Source organism: Bufo gargarizans, chromosome 6, assembly GCF_014858855.1.
Source record: "Bufo gargarizans isolate SCDJY-AF-19 chromosome 6, ASM1485885v1, whole genome shotgun sequence".
NCBI lineage: Eukaryota > Metazoa > Chordata > Amphibia > Anura > Bufonidae > Bufo > Bufo gargarizans.
Genome location: NC_058085.1, coordinates 31,529,028 through 31,551,949, shown reverse-complemented (window position 1 = coordinate 31,551,949; position 22,922 = coordinate 31,529,028). Strand labels below are relative to the sequence as shown.

Sequence of the window (22,922 nt, the reverse complement as noted above, 5' to 3'; positions counted from 1 at the left end):
ATGATAAAGGTTTCAGACAAAGGCTGTCGGTGTACCCCAGCATGCGTAGGGGCGCAAAGGATGTTGGGCTGTTGCTGAATTTATTGTTGCCGCAGCGTCCATCCTTTGCTGCCGCAAGGCAACACCCAACTCCCTCAGCCTCGCATTTTCAGTTGTTTAGGAAAGGTACATGCTTTGCATTCAATGAATCACAGTGCAGGTGGCCTTCCTGCAAGTACCGTCATGAGTGTGCCTTTTGTGGAGGTAGCCACCTGCTGGTTCGTGTTATAAAAGAGCTAACATTCCAACCCAGCCTTCCACAAAAGAGTATGTGGCTAAGAGCCTGGACGCCAGTAAATCTGGAGAACATGCGTCCTTGGCTCGAGCAATACCCAAATTGCATGATGGCGGAGTTGCTTCTGGATAGTTTTCCTTTTGGTTTTCGGTTACCGTCATTTTCTGGTTTTGGTTGTGAATAGGTTAATAATTTGTCTTCTGTTGATCAGTTCCCTTCAGTTGTTCAATCTAAATTAGCAAAGGAATTGACTTTAGGTAGGATTGCAGGTCCTTTCTCGTGTCCTCCTTTTGCTAATTTTCACCTTTCTCCATTAGGGGTGGACCCAAAAAAAGAGCCTAATGCTTATCGTGTACAAACCGGATTCCCAAAAAGTTGGGACACCAAACAAATTGTGAATAAAATCTGAATGCAATGATGTGGAGATGGCAAATGTCAATATTTTATTTGTAATAGAACGTAGATGACAGATCAAACGTTTAATCCGAGTAAATGTATCATTTTAAAGGAAAAATACGTTGATTAAATTTTCACGGTGTCAACAAATTGTCAAAAAAGTTGGGACAAGTAGCAATAAGAGGCTGGAAAAAGTAAATTTGAGCATAACGAAGAGCTGGAAAACCAATTAACACTAATTAGGTCAATTGGCAACATGATTGGTTATAAAAAGAGCTTCTCAGAGTGGCAGTGTCTCTCAGAAGCCAAGATGGGTAGAGGATCACCAATTCCCACAATGTTGCGCAGAAAGATAGTGGAGCAATATCAGAAAGGTGTTACCCAGCGAAAAATTGCAAAGACTTTGCATCTATCATCATCAACTGTGCATAACATCATCCGAAGATTCAGAGAATCTGGAACAATCTCTGTGCGTAAGGGTGAAGGCCGTAAAACCATACTGGATGCCCGTGATCTCCGGGCCCTTAAACGACACTGCACCACAAACAGGAATGCTACTGTAAAGGAAATCACAGAATGGGCTCAGGAATACTTCCAGAAACCATTGTCAGTGAACACAATCCACCATGCCATCCGCCGTTGCCAGCTGAAACTCTACAGTGCAAAGAAGAAGCCATTTCTAAGCAAGATCCACAAACTCAGGCGTTGTCACTGGGCCAGGGATCATTTAAAATGAAGTGTGGTAAAATGGAAGTCTGTTCTGTGGTCAGACGAGTCACGATTCAAAGTTCTTTTTGGAAATCTGGGACGCCATGTCATCCGGACTAAAGAGGACAAGGACAACCCAAGTTGTTATCAACGCTCAGTTCAGAAGCCTGCATCTCTGATGGTATGGGGTTGCATGAGTGCGTGTGGCATGGGCAGCTTGCATGTCTGGAAAGGCACCATCAATGCAGAAAAATATATTCAGGTTCTAGAACAACATATGCTCCCATCCAGACGTCATCTCTTTCAGGGAAGACCCTGCATTTTTCAACAAGATAATGCCAGACCACATTGTGCATCAATCACAACGTCATGGCTGCGTAGGAGAAGGATCCGGGTACTGAAATGGCCAGTCTGCAGTCCAGATCTTTCACCTATAGAGAACATTTGGCACATCATAAAGAGGAAGGTGCAACAAAGAAGGCCCAAGACGATTGAACAGTTAGAGGTCTGTATTAGACAAGAATGGGAGAGCATTCCTATTTCTAAACTTGAGAAACTGGTCTCCTCGGTCCCCAGACGTCTGTAGAGTGTTCTAAGAAGAAGGGGAGATGCCACACAGTGGTGAAAATGGCCTTGTCCCAACTTTTTGGGGATTTGTTGACACCATGAAATTCTGATTCAACATATTTTTTCCTTAAAATTGTATATTTTCTCAGTTTAAACTTTTGTTCCGTGATTTATGTTCTATTCTGAATAAAATATTAGAAGTTGGCACCTCCACATCATTGCATTCAGTTTTTATTCACGATTTGTATAGTGTCCCAACTTTTTTGGAATCCGGTTTGTAATTCATCACTTGTCCTTTCCATATGGGGCATCTTTGAATGATGAAATCGATAAGGCATTATGTTCTGTTAAATATGCCACCTTTGATTCTGCAGTTGATTTGGTACAGAGCTATAGCAAAGGAGCTTTATTGGGAAAAGCGGACATTCAGTCCGCTTTTCGCTTATTGCTCATTCATCCTTCATGTTTTAATTTGCTGGGTTTTCATTTTAAGGGTTTATTTTATTTTGATAGATGCCTTCCTATGGGATGTTCTTTATCATGTTTTTATTTTGAAGTTTTTTCATCTTTTCTTGAATGGGCGGTATCGGTAAAGTGTATGCGAGTAACAGTGACGCATTATTTGGATGATTTTTTGTTCATCAGTCCGGCAGACTCTTCGGTGTGTTCTGAATTGTTGGAATCCTTTTTTTCAGTATGTTCGGAGTTTGATGTCCCGCTTGCAGAGGATAAGACTGTTTACCCTGTTAATCGTTTAGAATACTTGGGAATAGTCATTGATTCCGAGAAGGGTGTGTGCTGTCTCCTATTGCAAAAGGTTACCAAGATATGCGCGGTTTTGTCCAATTTGTTAAAAAGGTTTTCCTGACAGCAGGTGTCCTATATCCCCTGCATTGTTGAGGTCATTATGTCCCGCTACTTCTAGGGTTTGCTCGGACGATTTTGAGGCATTGCTTTTTTCCACTGCGTTTTGTTGTATGTTTTTTGGTGCGTTTAGAATTGGTGAGCTGTTTCCCAAGAACGGAAGATCAGGTTTCGGCCTGGCGTTACAGCACATTCATATTCATGTTAACTATGTTTTAATTTTTCTTCCATCGTCCAAAGTGGATCAATCAGATAAGGGTACCTGGATTTGTGTGAACAAAGTCAGGTTGGGTTCTATTTGTCCGGTGAGTATGTTATCTCGGTATTGGCATTTCAGACCTGTGGCTGGTAGTATGTTTTTTATTCATGCAGATGCTTCTCCGTTGACACCAGTGGTGTATCTTGGTTTTGTGCTGCCCTAGGCGAGACTAAACTCGGGCACCCCCCACCCCTTCCTCTTTAGGCTCCACCCTTTCCTGTTTTGCATAACAATATTAAGAAATTTATCACAATAACGATATATATATCGCAAGAAATACCAGTTTAAAAGAAAAAACACAGGGGACGTTATACTGTATGGGGCAGCCTCAAGGAGACGTTATACTGTATGGGGCAGCCTGAAGGAGACGTTATACTGTATGGGGGCAGCCACAAGGAGATGTTATACCGTATGGGGGCAGCCTCAACGAGACGTTATACTGTATGGGGGCAGCCACAAGGAGACGTTATACTGTATGGGGGGCGGGGGCAGCCACAAGGAGACATTATACATACTGTATAGCATTGGGGGCAGACATAAGGAGACATTATACTGTATGGGGGGCCGGGGGCAGCCACAAGGAGACACTAAACTGTATGGGGGATTGGGGGCTGCCCGGCTGCCACAAGCAAATAGTGCACTGTGTCTGTGTCATAAATAAAGGTGGGATGTCAGACTGTCTATGGTGACCCTGGCCTCTCCTCGAGGCTGCCCCAGGCCATACAGTCTGTATGGGGCAGCCTCAAGGAGAGGCCAGGGCCACTATAGACAGTCTGACATCATACCACCTTTATTTATGAGTCTCACTCTCACTGTGAACGTGCAGTATTTGCTTTTTAACTCTCTTGTCTCACTCTCACTCACTCCTGTTTGTTCCTCTGCCTGGACCTCAGGACCTGGTCCTGGTCTGGACACTCCTCGCAGGGTACGTAGGCCAGGAGTCAGTCAGGCAAAGTGGCCAACTGTCTGTGTGAGGAGGGAGCCGGTCTGGGCAGACTTTTCCCGGCCGGCTGTGGCTGCCGCTTGTATTTTGAATATTTTGACCCACTGCGCATGCGCAAATAAGGCGACTCGGCGCAGGCGCAGTAGGAGCCGGAATTTTCTGCTACTACGCCTCCTACTGCGCTTCGGGCATGCGCACTGGGCCGGAATATTCTGCTACGGGGCCTGCGCCAACAAACCCAGTCAGGAGCGGAGGGAAGAGACGCACCTCCCACGTCACTACTAGAAGTGACGTGGGTAGCAAGGCCGGGTAGGAAAACAGCTGGGGTCGGAAGGAGGAGGGAGGAGGAGATAAGTGATAAGTCACTCCTTCACTATGCGGCGCCGGCGATGCTGCCGCTCGCAGCGGCATAGTGAAGGATCAGATCGATCGGCAAGTATTTGTGTAGGCAAACAAGGCATTTTGCCGCCCCATTGGCAAGTGCCGCCCCAGGCAAATGCCTTGTTTGCCTCGCAATAGATACGCCTCTGGTTGACACAGTATCAGTTCAGGTCTGTCCTTTCAAAATGTTTAAGGGAGCTGGGTCTAGAGGGTTTTCGCCTCACATCTCATTTCTTTCAGATTGGTGCCGCCACGACGGCAGCGGAGTCTGGTTTGAGTACGTCTGTAATAAAGAGTATTGGTAGATGGTCGTCTAATCGTTTTAAACTGTATATTCGCTCTGATTTTACCGTTGTTTAACTTTCTTTTGTTTATAGCTTTCACGGGGCTCACCGTATGGATCATCGGCCATTCATTCGTGCAGTGGGCCCATAGAAGAGCTTTGGAAAGATCGTATGGTGACAATCTGTCCTGGTCTACAGACGTCATTAGAGTATATTGGAATGGAGTCAGGGGTTTGCGATGGGATGGTTTATTGGATATAGTTTTGGAGATATGTTTGTTATACCCAGACCCTGATGTCATTATTTTTCACGCAGGGGCCAATGATGTGGTCAAGTTCAGCTCCATTGAATTGCTTTTCTGTATGAAGAGTACTATGGTCAGAACAAGGCGGCTGTTTCCTGACGCCCGTCCAAAATGATTCCTCGTTTGCTATGGTTGTCTTATCCTAATTTTAAGTACTTGGATAAGATTAGGATACGAATTAATAGGATTATGGCTCGTTTCATGCCTCTGGTCTGGGGATTCTCTTTTCGTCACGTGGACCTTGAAAGTGGTTTGCCCCGCCTTTATTTTATCCATTTGTCAGCAATTGGTTTGGATATTTTGTATTTAAACTTGCAGGCTATGATTGAGTTAGTGGTTGGTGGGGTGGGGCCCATGCCGCCTGTTTATCTGGCATGTTCCGGTGGGTAAAAGTCGCTCACTGTCAAGGTGAGCGGACAAGTTGAGTCAGTAGTTTAGGCCGAGCTTATGGCTAGTCTAATTATTGGTTTGTTAATAAGATATTGATGATGATTTATTTCATTGAAGATTTAATTTTATGATGATTTATTGTTAAATGACTTTAAGCTAATCTTTAATAAAGATGGCCGCGGCATAATTTATTCCACCCATTAAAGTGTCCATGTGTATTTTTATTGGGTTAAACTATTGGTTAGTTGGTGATATGGTTTGGGTATGATTTATAATCCCATGGAAATTTTGCACGACATGATGCGCAGGCAAAATTACGCACCAAAGGGACAGCCTGCTTCGGGACCTGCAGCCTGGGTTCAGACATAATGACACCCCTGTCACCCCAATGAGACAAATGGGAAGGTTAAGCCCTGCAAGAAGGGACAAATAACAATTACCCAGCCTGTGTCCCTCCAAACGCAGGTCAGACCCTCATTTCCCGCCAGGAACTTTAAAAATCCAGAAGTGGGCGGAGCCCACTCTCCCACTGCCCTGCCGCTGATGTCGGGGTCAGGTGAACAGAGTGCCCGCCCATCCTTTTATGTCACGCCCCCTTGCTCTCAGGCCACGCCCCCACACTCGCCAGAACAACGCCAGCATCCCCGGCCGTCTGAGATACTGGCCAGGGACAATAAGCCATGGGGGGGACCCTGCATGAAAAGGCCGCACAGAAGCCGGGGCTTTCATTAACAACGCCCCGCACTATACCGGTGCGTTCCAAATGTCACGGAAGGTGTGCAGGAAACTAGAAAACACAAAATGAATATACGACTGACTGGATCCAAAACTAAGGAACAAAAAGGGAGAGCCCTGCATCAGACCTGGCTCTCTCCCTTACTGCTCAGCCTATGCGAAAATCCCAATGGTAGATGATCGCATATCCTCGTACCTCGACTGTATAACACCTGAACACCCTATAATAGTGAGGGGACACGACCACCGGCTCCCTACACTAGATACGGAGGGAGTCAGGGTCACCTGGGAAAAAACACAAATGAAAGAACAAAACTTATCTTGTAGAAGACTCAGACGTAGAAACAGCATGCACACACTCCAGGAAGTAATATAAACCACAAAGTGATGTACTATGGGAAAAGGATTTAAAGGGATGCAATCAGTGCAACTACATGACAGCTGAGAGAGGCTAACGAGATGAGAAAATTAAAGCAAAACAAAGGAACCTCAAGGAGGAGGTTCTAGACGTCTGTCAGAGCTTCTCAGATGTCTGGTGGTGACAGTACCCCTCCTTCTACGAGTGGACTCCGGACACTCAGAGCCCACCTTCTCAGGATGGGACCTATGGAAAGCCCTGATGAGACGAGAGGCCTTAATGTCCGTCACTGGGACCCACATCCTCTCCTCAGGACCATAACCCTCCCAATGAACGAGGTACTGGAGAGAACCGCGGACAACACAAGAATCCACAATCCTAGAGACCTGAAATTCAAGATTACCATCAACCACAATCGGAGGAGGAGGCAAAGACGAGGGTACAATGGGTTGGACATAAGGTTTTAATAAGGACTTATGAAAAACATTATGGATCTTCCAAGTCTGAGGAAGATCAAGACGGTAGGCAACAGGATTGATGACGGACAAGATTTTGTAAGGCCCAATAAACTTAGGACCCAACTTCCAGGAGGGAACCTTCAATTTGATATTCTTAGTAGACAACCACACCAGATCACCAACATTCAGGTCCGGACCAGGCACACGTCTTATATCCGCCACACGCTTATATCTCTCACTCATGCTCTTTAGATTATCCTGAATCTTTTGCCAAATAGATGACAAAGACGAGGAGAATCTGTCCTCATCAGGTAAACCAGAAGACCCCTCTCCAGAGAATGTCCCAAACTGCGGATGAAACCCATATGCACCAAAAAATGGTGACTTATCATAGGACTCCTGACGACGGTTATTTAAAGCAAACTCAGCAAGAGACAAAAAAGAACACCAATCCTCCTGATTCTCCGCCACAAAACACCGCAGATATGTCTCCAGATTCTGATTGACGCGCTCTGTCTGGCCATTCGACTGCGAGTGGAAAGCAGAAGATAATGACAACCGAACCCCTAAGCGAGAACAGAAAGCCTTCCAGAATCTGGAAACAAACTGCGTGCCCCTATCAGAGACTATGTCTGAAGGAATACCATGCAATTTGACAATGTGATCAATAAATGCCTGCGCCAGCGTCTTAGCATTGGGCAAGCCAGGAAAAGGGATGAAATGCACCATTTTGCTAAAATGGTCCACCACCACCAGAATCACAGTCTTCCCCGAGGAACGAGGCAGGTCCGTAATGAAGTCCATGGACAGATGTGTCCAAGGACGGGAAGGAATGGGTAAGGGAAGGAGAGGACCTGATGGCCGTGAATGAGGGACTTTGGCACGAGCGCAGGTCTCGCAGGCTGCCACAAAACCCTCAACCGACTTACGAAGCGCCGGCCACCAGAATCTCCGAGCGATAAGATCCACTGTGGCTCTTGCCCCCGGGTGCCCAGCAAGGACAGTATCGTGGTGTTCCTTAAAAATCTTGTGTCTTAAAGCGAGAGGCACAAACAACCTCCCAGGAGGACAAAGATCAGGAGCCTCTGACTGGGCTACCTGAATCTCTGCCTCTAATTCAGGATAAAGAGCAGAGACCACCACACCTTCAGCCAAAATGGGACCCGGGTCTTCAAAATTCCCACCTCCCGGAAAACAACGTGACAGGGAATCTGCCTTCACATTCTTAACCCCAGGGCGGAACGTGACAACAAAATTAAACCTGGAAAAGAACAAAGACCATCTGGCCTGTCTCGGGTTCAGACACTTGGCTGACTCCAAGTAGGCCAGATTCTTATGGTCAGTAAACACGGTAATATGGTGTCTAGCTCCCTCTAGCCAATTGGGCTATTCTTCAAAAGCCAACTTGATGGCCAACAACTCCCTATCTCCCACATCGTAATTTCTCTCTGCGGAGGAGAGTTTCTTCGAGAAAAAGACACACGGTCGCCATTTGGCAGGAGAGGGATCCTGAGCCAAGACCGCACCCACACCCACCTCAGAAGCATCAACCTCAACTATGAAGGGTAGAGAAATATCAGGTCTTACCAAGATGGGAAGCAAAACTCTCCTTGATATTAGAAAAGGCCTTACGCGCCTCTACCGACCAGGAGGAAAAATCTACCCCCTTTCTAGTCATATCAGTGAGTGGTTTAACAACAGAGGAATAATTCAAAATAAACTTCCTGTAATAATTGGCAAAGCCCAAAAAACACATCAGCGCCTTCTGATTCTCAGGAAGCTCCCACTCAAGCACAGCGTGGACCTTCTCGGGGTCCATGCGAAAACCAGAAGCGGAGAGAAGAAACCCCAGAAATTGAATTTCTGGAACCGCAAACACACATTTCTCCAGTTTAGCGTACAATTTATTCTCCCGCAGGATGAGCAAGACCTGATGTAAGTGTTCCCTATGAGTTTTGAAATCAGGAGAAAAAATCAAAATGTCATCCAGATACACTAATACAAATTTCCCCATTAAATGATAAAAAATGCTGTTCACAAAATGCTGAAAGACGGCAGGAGCATTCATCAAACCAAAAGGCATAACCAAATTCTCAAGATGGCCCTCAGGGGTATTGAAGGCCGTCTTCCATTCGTCTCCTTCTCTGACCCTGACCAGGTTGTATGCCCCTCTTAGATCCAACTTGGAAAAAACTTTAGCCCCAACAATCTGGTTAAACAGGTCCGGGATCAAAGGAAGCGGATAAGGGTCACGAATTGTGATACTGTTCAGCTCCCTGAAATCCAAACATGGTCCTAAAGAACCATCTTTTTTCTTAACAAAGAAAAAAACAGCGGCAACAGGTGACTTCGAGGGTCGTATGTGTCCCTTTCTCAGACTCTCAGAGAAATAAGCACGCATAGCGACCCTTTCAGGTTGGGAGAGATTGTATAAACGAGATTTAGGCAGCATGGCGCCTAGGGTGAGATTAATAGGGCAATCGTACTCCCTGTGCGGGGGCAAGTCCTGAACACCACTCTCAGAGAAGACATCCGAAAATTCAGAGAGAAAAGATGGTACAGTCTTAGTAGAAACCTCAGAAACAGATGTTGTGAGGCAATTCTCTCTGCAAAAGTCACTCCAACCATTTATTTGCCTCGCTTGCCAATCAATGGTGGGGTTATGTTTAGTGAGCCAGGGTAGCCCCAACACTAGAGGAGTAGGCAACCCGCTAAGGACGAAACATGACACATCCCCAACATGAGCATCACTCACAATCAAACGGATATTGTGAACTATGCCCTTTAACGATTTCTGAGAAAGTGGAGCGGAATCAATAGCAAAAACAGGTATATCGTTTCCCAAAGTGCATACCTGGAAACCATGAGTTATAGCAAATTGATTATCAATGAGATTGACAGCTGCTCCACTATCTACAAAAATCTCACAAAAAATGTTCTTGCTCTCTAGCGCCACCCTGGCAGGTAGGACAAAACGGGAACTACAAGCAAACGGAAAACCTTCAATTTCCGCCTCAACCCTGCCAATGGTAACAGATGGAACATTTTTAAAGGATTTTTTTCTTTTTGTTTCTTTATTACTCTCAAAAAACTGCCTGAATCTCCTAGAGGGACAAACATTTGCCAAATGATTTATACCTCCACAACAGAAACAAACCTTCCCATGAGGGCTGAATCTTCTATTGTCAGAGGCAATCAAACCGAGCTGCATGGGCTCCTGCTCAGAAGGGATTGACAGCGACTGAGACCCCTGTGCACTGAATGAGACCGCCGCACTGTCCTGGGATTGAGTATGACAGGAAGGAGTGATCTCTCCTCTCTCTCTAAGACGCCTGTCAATGCGAACGGCCCCAGACATGGCAGAGTCCAAGGAGGTAGGTCTCTCATGAAAGGCAAATGCATCTTTCAATCCCTCTGAAAGACCATGGCAAAATTGACTTCGGAGTGCAGCATCATTCCAACCAGTATCAGCTGCCCATCTCCGAAATTCTGAACAGTATATCTCTGCGGATTGTTTACCCTGACATAAAAGACGTAGTCTAGACTCAGCCAGAGCAATACGAATCCGGATCATCATCTATCTGACCATGGGCTAAAAAGAATTCATCCACTGAACGGAGGGGCCGTGCCCCCACCGGCAGCGAAAAGGCCCAGGACTGAGCGTTATCCCTGAGCAGCGATATGATGATCCCCACCCTCCGCTCCTCATCACCAGAGGAATGGGGAAGTAGGCGAAAATGGAGTTTGCAAGCCTCTCTAAAACGCACAAAATTCTCACTACCCCCGGAGAACGTATCCGGGAGCAAGATCTTAGGCTCAGAACAAACTCCATGAACGCAAGCTGAACCGGTCACTTGAAACTGAGAAAGAGTCTTACGGAGATCTGCTACCTCCAATGAAAGACCCTGCATGCGTTCAGTCAAAAGTGAAACCGGATCCATACTTGAGACGGTTTTGGCGGTTTATAATGTCACGGAAGGTGTGCAGGAAACTAGAAAACACAAAATGAATATACGACTGACTGGATCCAAAACTAAGGAACAAAAAGGGAGAGCCCTGAATCAGACCTGGCTCTCTCCCTTACTGCTCAGCCTATGCGAAAATCCCAATGGTAGATGATCGCATATCCTCGTACCTCGACTGTATAACACCTGAACACCCTATAATAGTGAGGGGACACGACCACCGGCTCCCTACACTAGATACGGAGGGAGTCAGGGTCACCTGGGATCCAGCAAACAGAGAAAAAAATGAAAGAACAAAACTTATCTTGTAGAAGACTCAGAAGTAGAAACAGCATGCAGACACTCCAGGAAGTAATATAAACAGCAAAGTGATGCACTATGGGAAAAGGATTTAAAGGGATGCAATCAGTGCAACTACATGACAGCTGAGAGAGGCTAACGAGATGAGAAAATGAAAGCAAAACAAAGGAACCTCAAGGAGGAGGTTCTAGACGTCTATCAGAGCTTCTTAGATGTCTAGTGGTGACACCAAAAGACGCCGTCAGCCCGGGAAGCCACAGCAGATGCGCGGCGTGCAGAAGCATCCCAGGTAAATTAATCCTTTAAAAGAGATTGCTGCCCAAATCCACACGTGGGGAGGAGGAGAAACTAGCCGGGGTACTGGAGGGGGACCCGGAGGGGGGCACTGGAGGTGGCACTGAAGGGATTACTTGAAGGAGTGTGGAGGAGAGCACTGCTCCTACTCACCTGTCCGAAATCTTCTGCCCCCTGGCTCCAGCTGGATCACCACCTTCGGTGTGCAGCCCCTTGGTGAGGAACGCTACACCGGAAATAGAGGGGACTTTCTGGGGTGGCCGTGGTGATGCGATTGCTGGCGGGAGACAGAGGTTTTTACGTTTACGGGAACCTCTGGTCCTCCTTTTATTCCGGAGAGCGGGAACAAGCAGGTGGTTTGGATGACCCCCTGGTCTCCCATCTCCTGGTTGGGAGTGCAGGCTGTTTAAAGACTGCCTGAAGCTTCCCTCTAGAAGAAGAAAAAAAAAAAAAACAGACAAAATTATCAGACCTGCAACGCAGGAAGGTCTGCCTCCTACAGACACTAAGCTAAAAGCTGATTAGCTTGGTCCCTGCAGGAAGGGATATAGCGGAAGAGGGAGGAGCTTACACTTTGTGTGCTTAGTGCCTGCCTCCTAGCAGCAACAGCTATACCCATGGTCAAGGCCTGTGTCCCCCAATGAGACGGATGAGAAAAATCGTTGACCAGCAGCTCGCTTCGCTCAGCATTACCCGAGACCCCTGTCGATCAGCGGATTGAGGAGGCTGCAGCGCTCATTGGAGGAGTCCTCACAGCTTACCAAGAAAGGGAATGAGCCATTCCTAGAATATGGGACTTATTAAAGTGACGTCACTGGCCTAGGAAGAGGCAGTATCGGAACCCTGGTAATCTAATATCGAAGACCTATCCTGAGGATAGCTCATTAATATGCAAATCTAAGAGAACCTCTTTAAAAAGAAGTGCCCTGCTACCCATGATATTCAGCAAAAAATCCAGACCATCAATGATCGCGGTGCTTCTGATTATATGTCATTAGAAAACATTTCTTGTAATCTGCACGTCACCTGTATAATCTCATCTGTAGTGATACCAGCAATTTGCAGATTAGATTATATGCTGCAGACCTTTCGGCACACATGGCACCTCTTCAGTTCTCTTCTTCTGCCTTTGGGGGGCAGTGTGGCTACTGTTGTGGCTTCAGTTGTAGGCTAGCCAGGGCCCAGAGGCAGGAGTTGGGCGGGCAGGCTTCCATCTAAATGGGCTAGGCTTCCAACTGGGCAGGCGGGCCTGTAGTCACAGTGCTCCTGCTTCCTCATTGGCACTGCAGGAGTATATGTGACTCAGCAGATTGATGGAGTAGTAGTTCCCACTCACTGCTGCTCCACAAATCAGCTTAAGGGCTCATGCACACAAATGAGTGTGTGCCCTGTGCCCATACTACGACCCGCAAACTGAATGGGTCTATAATCCACAAGATGCGGAGCGGAGGCACCGATCAGATGCCCACGGAACCATAAGCCCTAACACTGAGCACCACAATCAGGGGGACCACTTTTATATGCCCCAAAAGGAGGGCATCACACACGGGGCACTGGGTGATAATATAACACACAGAATGGAGACCATAATCTATATACCAGCGTCAGCAGATATTACAGGCAGGAGGTAGAAGAGAGAGGAACAAAACTCCCAGCATGTCCAGGACCGTTTTTATGGGTCATCAATGGATATGGATTATAAAAAGGAGAGGACTAAAACTTCCAGCACGCCCAGGCCGTTATTATGGCATTGACGATATTTTAGGACAGGGGTATAAGAGGAGAGGACTACATCTCCCAAAATGCCCAGGCCATTATTACAGAATAAAGTATATTTCAGGGAGGGGTATAAGAGGAGAGGACTACAACTCCCAGAATGGCCAAGCCATTATTATGGGATAGAGGATATTTCAGGAAGGGGTATAAGAGGAGAGGACTATTATATTAACCCAAATGTTTCTCAGGCTCACCACTTTTCCAATGCTGAGCCTGGCCCCTGCACTGATCACATGCCCCCTCTGCTCGGCCCTGCCGTAGGAACTTGCCCTCGGGTGCCTATTCGTAAATACGGCTCTGATGACAGAAACTAAATGCTAAGGGTCACAGAAAGAGGAAATGATCCACCAAAGGAATGGATGACAGATGTGTGACATACAGGTAGATAGTGGATGAATGAGCAGTACTGAACTGAATCTGAATTCAAGTCAGCAGATCAGCCAGGACACAACAGCAACGCAACAAGCAAATCTCACACACAGAAAAAAAAAAAAAAGACCATAAAACCACAGATCCCAAAATACACAGATACAAAGATAGAGTCACAGGACTACTAGTCTCAGAATACAGAACAAAGTAAGAACTACCTGGAAGGGAAAGCATCTAGAAAGCACCCAAAAACCAGTACTGTGTAAGGCCTGACTATATAAAGGCTAGACAATCAGAAACTCCACCCTAATCACCAGACAAAGCTAGGTGTTAACCATGCCCAGATTCAGAAACAAGGCAACTGAATAGCAACTACCCAAACAAAATGAGAAACCAGTTGAAAATGAAGCAACAGGCAGGCCCCTGTTGTTTGTAACAACCACCTAACATTATAAACTGGAATACAGTCAATTTTCATATCCTGCAAAGGAAAACATACACCAAACATGTCCTGAACACAACCATATCAGCAATATGGCCACATTATCAGTTTTTGGCAGGGTGGGCACCTTCACTGCCGGTTATCCGACCCAAATATCTACAGGTCTTCTGTATAAATCCAATGGGTTCCCCATTCCAACGAGCAGTCTCCATAACTAGAGATATGTAATGTTTATGGTCAGCTATAATCCTGCCATCTCCACGTTTCTCATTATACAAGGATAAACATATAATACTGGTAGACAAAACAAGATCTTCACAGCCTTCTACAGATCATAGGAAACATTTCATGAGACCTTATCTCCATCTACCTGATCATCCTGTGGGACATTGTGATGTTCTTCTGAACCATTCTGTGGAAGAAGAGGACTGGGACATCTCTCTGGTGTTCTTGTCTCTTCCTTAACTGTAGTAAACACATCCAGTGACTGAATTAATTCCTTACATACAGATAATGAGAGGACGTGTGGATTTAGTCATGTCTATTACCTGGTGATATGAGGGGCTGGTGATCCTCCATCATGACGTCCTTGTACAGATCTTTGTGCCCTTCTAAATACTCCCACTCCTCCATGGAAAAATGGATTGTGACATCCTGACACCTTATAGGAACCTGACAACACAATGATACAGTCATCACCCAGATCCCTTCATAGCGTTCCTGTATAATGTCCCAGCATTGTCACCTCTCCAGTCAGCAGCTCAATCATCCTATTGGTGAGCTCTAGGATCTTCTCTTTACTGATTTCTTCATGTATCAGGGGGTGAGGAGGAGGCCCCATGATTGGGCTCAGGGTTCTTCCCCATCCTTCAGACACAGGGTCCTGGCAGCGCTCACTAGAGGTCTTCTTCACTACTGTGTAGTCCTGGTTATGGAGAGACACAATAATAAATATCACTCCATACATCTCCAGAGTCCCTCACCTCTCCAGTCATGTCTATCTGTTAGTAACATAGAGAAGATGATGTAATGTGACATCATCAGAATCTCTCACCTCTCCAGTAAGCCGGAAGAGGATCTCTAGGGTGAGATTTATTATACTCTCCGCCATCTTGTCCCTGTCCCTATCCATCCTTGATGGGTCAATCAGGAGAAGGGTCTTATATAGTAGATCTCCACTGGGCGGATCCTGTATTGTAGGAACCTAAATAGAGAGAAGATGAGATGATGTAAAATCCTACAAAATCCCATGTAAAATACAATTACTTGAGAGAATAAGAGGAGACATTGGAGGAGATAATAAAGTGTAGATGTTGTGTTCTCTTTTTTTGTTTGGATAGGAACATGAGTTAAATAGCTTAGTCAAGGCAGATCCTCAATGTGTGAGGTCAAGGTAGTTTCATAATATGTCACAACTTAAAGGGCTTCTGTCACCCCACTAAACTGTTGTTTTTTTTGTGTACTTCTAATCCCTATACTGCGATTTATCCATACATAATGTGATTAATCATTTTGGTTCAGTAGGTTTTGCTAAAAACGTACTTTTATAATATGTAAATTACCTGTCTACCAGCAAGTAGGGCGGCTACTTGCTGGTAGCAGCCACATCCTCCTATCCTAATGACGCCCCCTTCGCATGTTGATTGACAGGGCCAGCGAATGGGATCGTTCTCTGCTGGCCCTGTTTGCATTTAAAATCTGGCGCCTGCGCCGCGGCCGTACCTGTCTTCAATCGGCGCAGGCGCACTGAGAGGTGGCCCTTGCTCGGCCGCTCCATCCTCAATGCGCCTGCGCCGATCATGTCACATCTACACCCGGCGCAGGCGCATTGAGGATGGAGCGGCCGAGCAAGCAGCCGCCTCTCAGTGCGCCTGTGCCGATTGAAGACAGGTACAGCCGCGGCGCAGGCGCCAGATTTTGAATGCAAACAGGCAGGGCCAGCAGAGAATGATCCCGTTCGCTGGCCCTGTCAATCAACATGCGGAGGGGGCGTCATTAGGATAGGAGGATGCGGCTACCAGCAAGTAGCCGCCCTACTTGCTGGTAGACAGGTAATTTACATATTACAAAAGTACGTTTTTAGCTAAATCTACTGAACCAAAATGATTAATCACATTATGTATGGATAAATCGCAGTATAGGGATTAGAAGTACACAAAAAAAAAACAACAGTTTAGTGGGGTGACAGAAGCCCTTTAAAGGCTATGGACACCTTTGTGCAAAAAAAAATAAAAATCAATAACCCATATCTTACTGTAATGCAGCACATAATAAAATTGCACGTTTGTTTATTGGTATCTACTTTGCTTCACACGCACTCAGAAATGCTCTTCTATGATTTTTACTCACTGTGGTCATCTCCTGTGAGGCTCTGTAGGCGTTCCCTCAGCACTGGTCACATGGCCTCTGCCCTGCCTGTGGATTTCACATGCACCAGCACAGCTCTGCTTCCCCTCCCTTCCTTCCCTGAGATAAGCCCTGCCCCACATCCTGTCACATGGCACAGCTCTGCTCCACCCCTTCCCTGAGACATCCTGTCACAGCTATCAGCCACTTCCATACAGGCCTGTAATCAGAAGATCTATTTCTCACTTTCCATTCTGTAGAAAGTCCATTATTTGTAGAAGACAATAGATAGTTCTGCTGATAACGTTAGTGCAGCGATCTACAGTCAGAACCTTGGTGTTATACACAGGATATAGATCTCATTTACTGACGCTCTCACGTGGTCACAACATGCGCTCTCTCTTCTGAATACAGTATTGTGTGCAGTCACTTTTCCCACACAGATTAGTACAGTGTGACGACACACAATGCCATGTACACATAGAAGTACACGGGGGAGGGGAGACTTATCAAAACTAGTGCAAAGGAAAACTGGCTTAGTTGTCCATAGCAACCAATCAGATTCCTCCTTTCATTTTCCAAAGGAGCTGTGAAATATGAAAGGTGGAATCTGATTGGTTGCTATAGGCAACTAGGCCAGTTCTACTTTACACCAGTTTGAAAAATGACAATATAACGAAAAAAGTGACAGCACTCTCAAACACTTAATTCACCCCTGTGGTCGCAACGTTTTCGACTCATTCAAGCGATAAGCGGAAACGTTGTAACCACAGGGGGTTTCTTTTCACTCTTTTTTTCTGAGAGTGCTGCCATTTTTTATTTTTTTTATATTATCACAGATTTGTTGCCGGATCCATTGGCATCACCTCCATATTTATATTTGGCCTTCTGTGCTGCCATTACAGTATATATATATATATCTATATATAGTATATATTAGGCCTGCACAATATATCGCCAAAGCAATCGCAATTAATCGCCATATCGCAATCGCCAATTGGCCGACCCAAAAATGCTACAATTATATTACCATATTTTACGCTTTACAAGACAAACTTTTCAGTGGGGGGGAAATGGCAGTGCGCCTTATAAAGCGATGGTTGACTTTTTACGTGGCTGACACGGATGTATCGCCGGCCGCTATGCTGCACAGCGCGGCCGGCGATACATCAGTTACAGTGCAGGGAGGGAGGAGGGGCTGGAGGCAAGTCGTTATTTTAATGAACAAATGTTCTTCTATTTATTCTGTTTATCTGTTCTGTGCAGTGCTATTAGGAAAATGGCAAGTTTTGTATTTTGTACTTTTGCAGTATGCAAATATGTTATTTAATTTAGTAAAAGATGTTTTATTTTGAAAAACACTGTGCATTTCAGTTCTGGAGTTAAGCAAAACTACATTTCAGCATTATCAGTAATTTGTGTGTGATTTTGCCTTGAAAATCCAAGCAAATAGACCTCTAGCACAATTCCCTTAAAATATTGCATCGCATATTGTTATCGCAATTTTTAGGGCCCTAATCGCAATCGCACAAAATTCCCATATCGTGCAGCCCTAATATAAATACAGTATATATATATATATATTAGGGCTGCACGATATGGGAATTTTGTGCGATTGCGATTAGGGCCCTAAAAATTGCGATAACAATATGCGATGCAATATTTTAAGGGAATTGTGCTAGAGGTCTATTTGCTTGGATTTTCCCATATGAGCCGCTGACGCGGCTGGGTATGACATAGTCATGGGGGATCTGTGGATGACGCTGAGTTGTGGGGGATCTGTGGATGACGCACTGGTATGGGGGATCTGTGGATGACGCACTGTTATGGGGGATCTGTGGATGACGCACTGTTATGGGGGATCTGTGGATGACGCACTGTTATGGGGGATCTGTGGATGACGCACTGTTATGGGGGATCTGTGGATGACGCACTGTTATGGAGGATCTGTGGATGACGCACTGTTATGGAGGATCTGTGGATGACGCACTGTTATGGGGGATCTGTGGAGGACGCACTGTTATGGGGGATCTGTGGAGGACGCACTGTTATGGGGGATCTGTGGAGGACGCACTGTTATGGGGGATCTGTGGAGGACGCACTGTTATGGGGGATCTGTGGAGGACGCACTGTTATGGGGGATCTGTGGAGGACGCTGTTATGTGGGGGATCTGTGGAGGACGCTGTTATGTGGGGGATCTGTGGAGGACGCTGTTATGTGGGGGATCTGTGGAGGACGCTGTTATGTGGGGGATCTGTGGAGGACGCTGTTATGTGGGGGATCTGTGGAGGACGCTGTTATGTGGGGGATCTGTGGAGGACGCTGTTATGTGGGGGATCTGTGGAGGACGCTGTTATGTGGGGGATCTGTGGAGGACGCTGTTATGTGGGGGATCTGTGGAGGACGCTGTTATGTGGGGGATCTGTGGAGGACGCTGTTATGTGGGGGATCTGTGGAGGACGCTGTTATGTGGGGGATCTGTGGAGGACGCTGTTATGTGGGGGATCTGTGGAGGACGCTGTTATGTGGGGGATCTGTGGAGGACGCTGTTATGTGGGGGATCTGTGGAGGACGCTGTTATGTGGGGGATCTGTGGAGGACGCAGTTATGTGGGGTATCTGTGGAGGTAGCTGTTATGTGGGGGATCTGTGGAGGACGCTGTTATGTGGGGGATCTGTGGAGGACGCTGTTATGTGGGGGATCTGTGGAGGACGCTGTTATGTGGGGGATCTGTGGAGGACGCTGTTATGTGGGGGATCTGAGGAGGACGCTGTTATGTGGAGGATCTGTGGAGGATGCTGTTATGTGGGGGATCTCTGGAGGACGCTGTTATGTGGGGGATCTGTGGAGGACGCTGTTATGTGGGGGATCTGTGGAGGACGCCGTTATGTGGGGGATCAGTGGGGGACGCCGTTATATGGGGGATCTGTGGAGGACGCTGTTATGTGGGGGATCTGTGGAGGACGCTGTTATGTGGGGGATCTGTGGAGGACGTTGTTATGTGGGTGATCTGTGGAAGACGCTGTTATGTGGGGGATCTGTGGAGGACGCTGTTATGTGGGGGATCTGTGGAGGACGCTGTTATGTGGGGGATCTGTGGAGGACGCTGTTATGTGGGGGATCTGTGGAGGACGCTGTTATGTGGGGGATCTGTGGAGGACGCTGTTATGTGGGGGATCTGTGGAGGACGCTGTTATGTGGGGGATCTGTGGAGGACACTGTTATGTGGGGGATCTGTGGAGGACGCTGTTATGTGGGGGATCTGTGGAGGACGCTGTTATGTGGGGGATCTGTGGAGGACACTGTTATAGGGGATGTTTGCTATGACACATAGGGCCATGATGGGGGCCAGCATAAGACACACATATAGCATCTTATGCTGGTCCCCCTCATGGCCCTATGTGTCCTAAACCGCGCACATAACTGGTTTTGTGTGTAAAGTATTTTACTACTGTCTGAAACAAGCTCTCTCCTATTGATAACATGGCCGCCTCTGTACTCACTGTCACTATGAATGCACTGCAGCGAGCTGGCCGGCCGGCGCGTGACTGACATCACTTAGTAACGCTTCTCCCAGGAGAGAGCTTGTTTCACACAGGAGTAAAATACTTTACACACAAAGCCAGTTATGTGCACGGGGCCCCTTCATATATAATCGCTGCATTTTTGGGTCGGCCAAATCGCCATATCGCATTTGGTGATTATCGCGATTCGATAATTTTTGTGATATATCGTGCAGCCCTAATATATATATATATATATATATATATATATATATAAATCATTATTAGGGTTACTCCTGCAGTATACAAATTTTTTGCTAGAGGTAGTTGTGCGTCGTGTGTGTGTCTATATATTTATTTATATTACGCTTTTTGTGAGGCGAGGTAACCAAAAAATAGCTGTTCTAGCAGTTTTTTTTTTTGTATTTTACAATGTTCACCTCACAGGGTAGATCATGTGATATTTTAATAGAGCAGGTCGTTTATCACCGTGTGATAAAAGTAACGTGATCCTTTTATAGATCAGGTCGTTAGGCCTGGCAGCGGAGCTGTGCACACATGCCTGTGCGAGCTCGGCTCTAGGACAGTGTGGAAATGGGCTTCATACACTGAGTCCACGCATCCGATATGGGCAAGATAACTGAGGACAAGCCGAGGAACGCCCGGGTACGCAAAAACCTGTCCTAGGTGCTGGAGACATGGATACATTTATGAGGAAGATCGGGCCTTCACTAGGGAAACAAGATAGCGCGGGAGGAAGAAGATGGCATGGTAGGGGAAAGAGAGAGCGTCGCAGACGAGGCATGTACGCAGGAGCAATTACCGGTGTCTCAAGCTTTCATGAGAGCACTAATTTCGGAAACTCTAGATCCGATCAGAAAGGACCTACAGGACATCAAATGTGACATAAGGCAAGTATCTAAACGAGTTGACATGATGGAGGTTAACCAAGGAGCCATAGTGGAGTTTGGTATGGCGGTATCATCTAGCCTAGACAGCACACAGGCCTGCATCATCTCATTATACAACTTGGTAGAAGACAAAGATTATAAAGGACACAGAAATAATGTGCGTCTTAAGGGTCTCCCTGAAACCATACCAACAGAAAGTTTAATTGCTTCTGTGATGGAATTGTTCTCTCTACTGCTGGGAACAGAGGCCTCTGCTGACCTGACTATGGACAGAGCTCACCGCGCCCACCGCTAAAGCAAAATGAGCTCCCACAGGATGTTATAAGCCGCATGGTCAGCTATCAAACTAAAGAGAAGATCTTAAAAGCTGCACAGGCCACTCCATCTTTCACCTTTACAGGCGCCTCTGTGTTCATTCATATTGAGATCTCTCCCCCATGACAATGCAGAAGTGGAGAGTCATGAAACCACTCCTAGAGATCCTAAAGGTGAAATCCATCACATATCGCTGGCTACATCCTGTGGGGCTACTTATTAATGCCCCTGGGAAGAAATTGACTGAGAAATCGACAAGTGGTTTGTGATACGTTGGATATAGCTGCTCTGAATATACCGGACTGGAACACCACCCGTGATCTAGCAGAACTGCCTCCACTTCTTTGCCCCTTGAACGCCATCACATCCAGCAAAGCACCAATGACAGGAAGCAGGACAAGCTCACACCAAGAAGGCTACCAGTGGACACCGAGGGATGAACAATTGTCCAGGGCAACCAGACACAATGCTTTGCCTTGGAGGCCTTCTTTTTGACTGCACTATAACCACATTTATGCTCCAACAGACTTAGCCCATGGAGTCCACTCAGATTACCTAACCATCTTCCTTTTTGGACTTTTAACTTTCCTTTCTTTGTTGCTGGGACCTGGTCTCAGTGACCAGGTGGTCTGTTGACCTCACTAGTTCAGTGAGCTTTATTTCATAGAAAAACAGTCTTTCATTACTGTTACACAGCCATGTCCAATATTGGATTAAATAAAGGCCCGTACTCCACTGATACGGTCCACGTAGTGGTCACCCCCTCCGTATTTAGAATATGAGTATACAGAAGAATTCTGTTATCCCAGATTTGACCTTTTTTAGGAGATACTTTCTCTCAGGTCTACTGGAAGTTTGTTGCTCCAACTCTTTATCAAGTTTTTACTGTTTTTATTTGGTTTTATTACATACCCAACTTTTGGTTTAAAGTGCCTACAATGGTAACATCTTGTGAAATGCATAATTTATCTCATGGCTACAGTTGTTATTTGTTCTTTTAACGTAAGGGGTCTGAACGCACCCTCCAAGTGCTCTCAAATTTGCCAATTCTTAAACAACAACATGTGGGAGTGGCTATGTTACAGGAAACCCATTTCTGGGTGGGCCATGTTCCCAACATGACTCGCTCGGTTTACAATCAATGGTTCCATAGGCGGAGACTTGAATATAACTCGCCACCCCCAACAGGACAGCTGTACAGCAATGTCCTCCCTCTCCCAAGTGGCAATTACTGCAATAGCAGATTCTGGCCTAGTGGATGCCTGGAGAACAATACATCCTACCATGAGAGATTATACGTTCTACTCTGTGGCCCATGAGTCATATCAACATCTTGATTATATCTTTGTCCCACCCTAAATACCATCCTTCTGCAAACAGGCAATAATTGGTAACCTTCTTCTTTCAGATCATGTGCCTCTATTTATAGAGATCGGCCTTGTGGGTCTCCCAAAGCAGGAATAAACCTGATGACTGAACGAAACCTTGCTAAGTGACCCAGTTCATGTCCAAAGTATGGTGAAGAACTACTTCTCGGACAACGAATCGGCTTCGGTCTCATCAGGTTTGGTTCGGGAGGCTCACAATGCTGTCATAAGGGGCCATTTGATTTCCCAAGGTACCTTTTTGAACAGAAAAAGGGTGAGGGACTAGGGTTGTCGCGATTCCAAAATTTTGATTCAATTTTGATACCATAAAAAAGTATTGCGATACTCAATACCATGTAAAAAAAACACAAAAAAAACACCAAAAAAGCAACGTACGTTCCGCATTTAAAAA

At 46.1% G+C, this 22,922-nt stretch overlaps 1 protein-coding gene across 1 annotated transcript in view; it reads right to left on the bottom strand.

Annotated features, from left to right (window-relative positions):
• LOC122941690 (gastrula zinc finger protein XlCGF49.1-like) overlaps positions 1 to 14,493 on the bottom strand; it is a 31,922-nt gene extending 17,429 nt beyond the window's left edge. Inside the window, exon 1 of the mRNA XM_044299115.1 lies at positions 14,438 to 14,493. The gene's annotated coding sequence lies outside the window, so the exon portion shown is untranslated. The remainder of the gene's footprint in view (positions 1 to 14,437) is intronic.
• Positions 14,494 to 22,922: the final 8,429 nt, after the last annotated feature.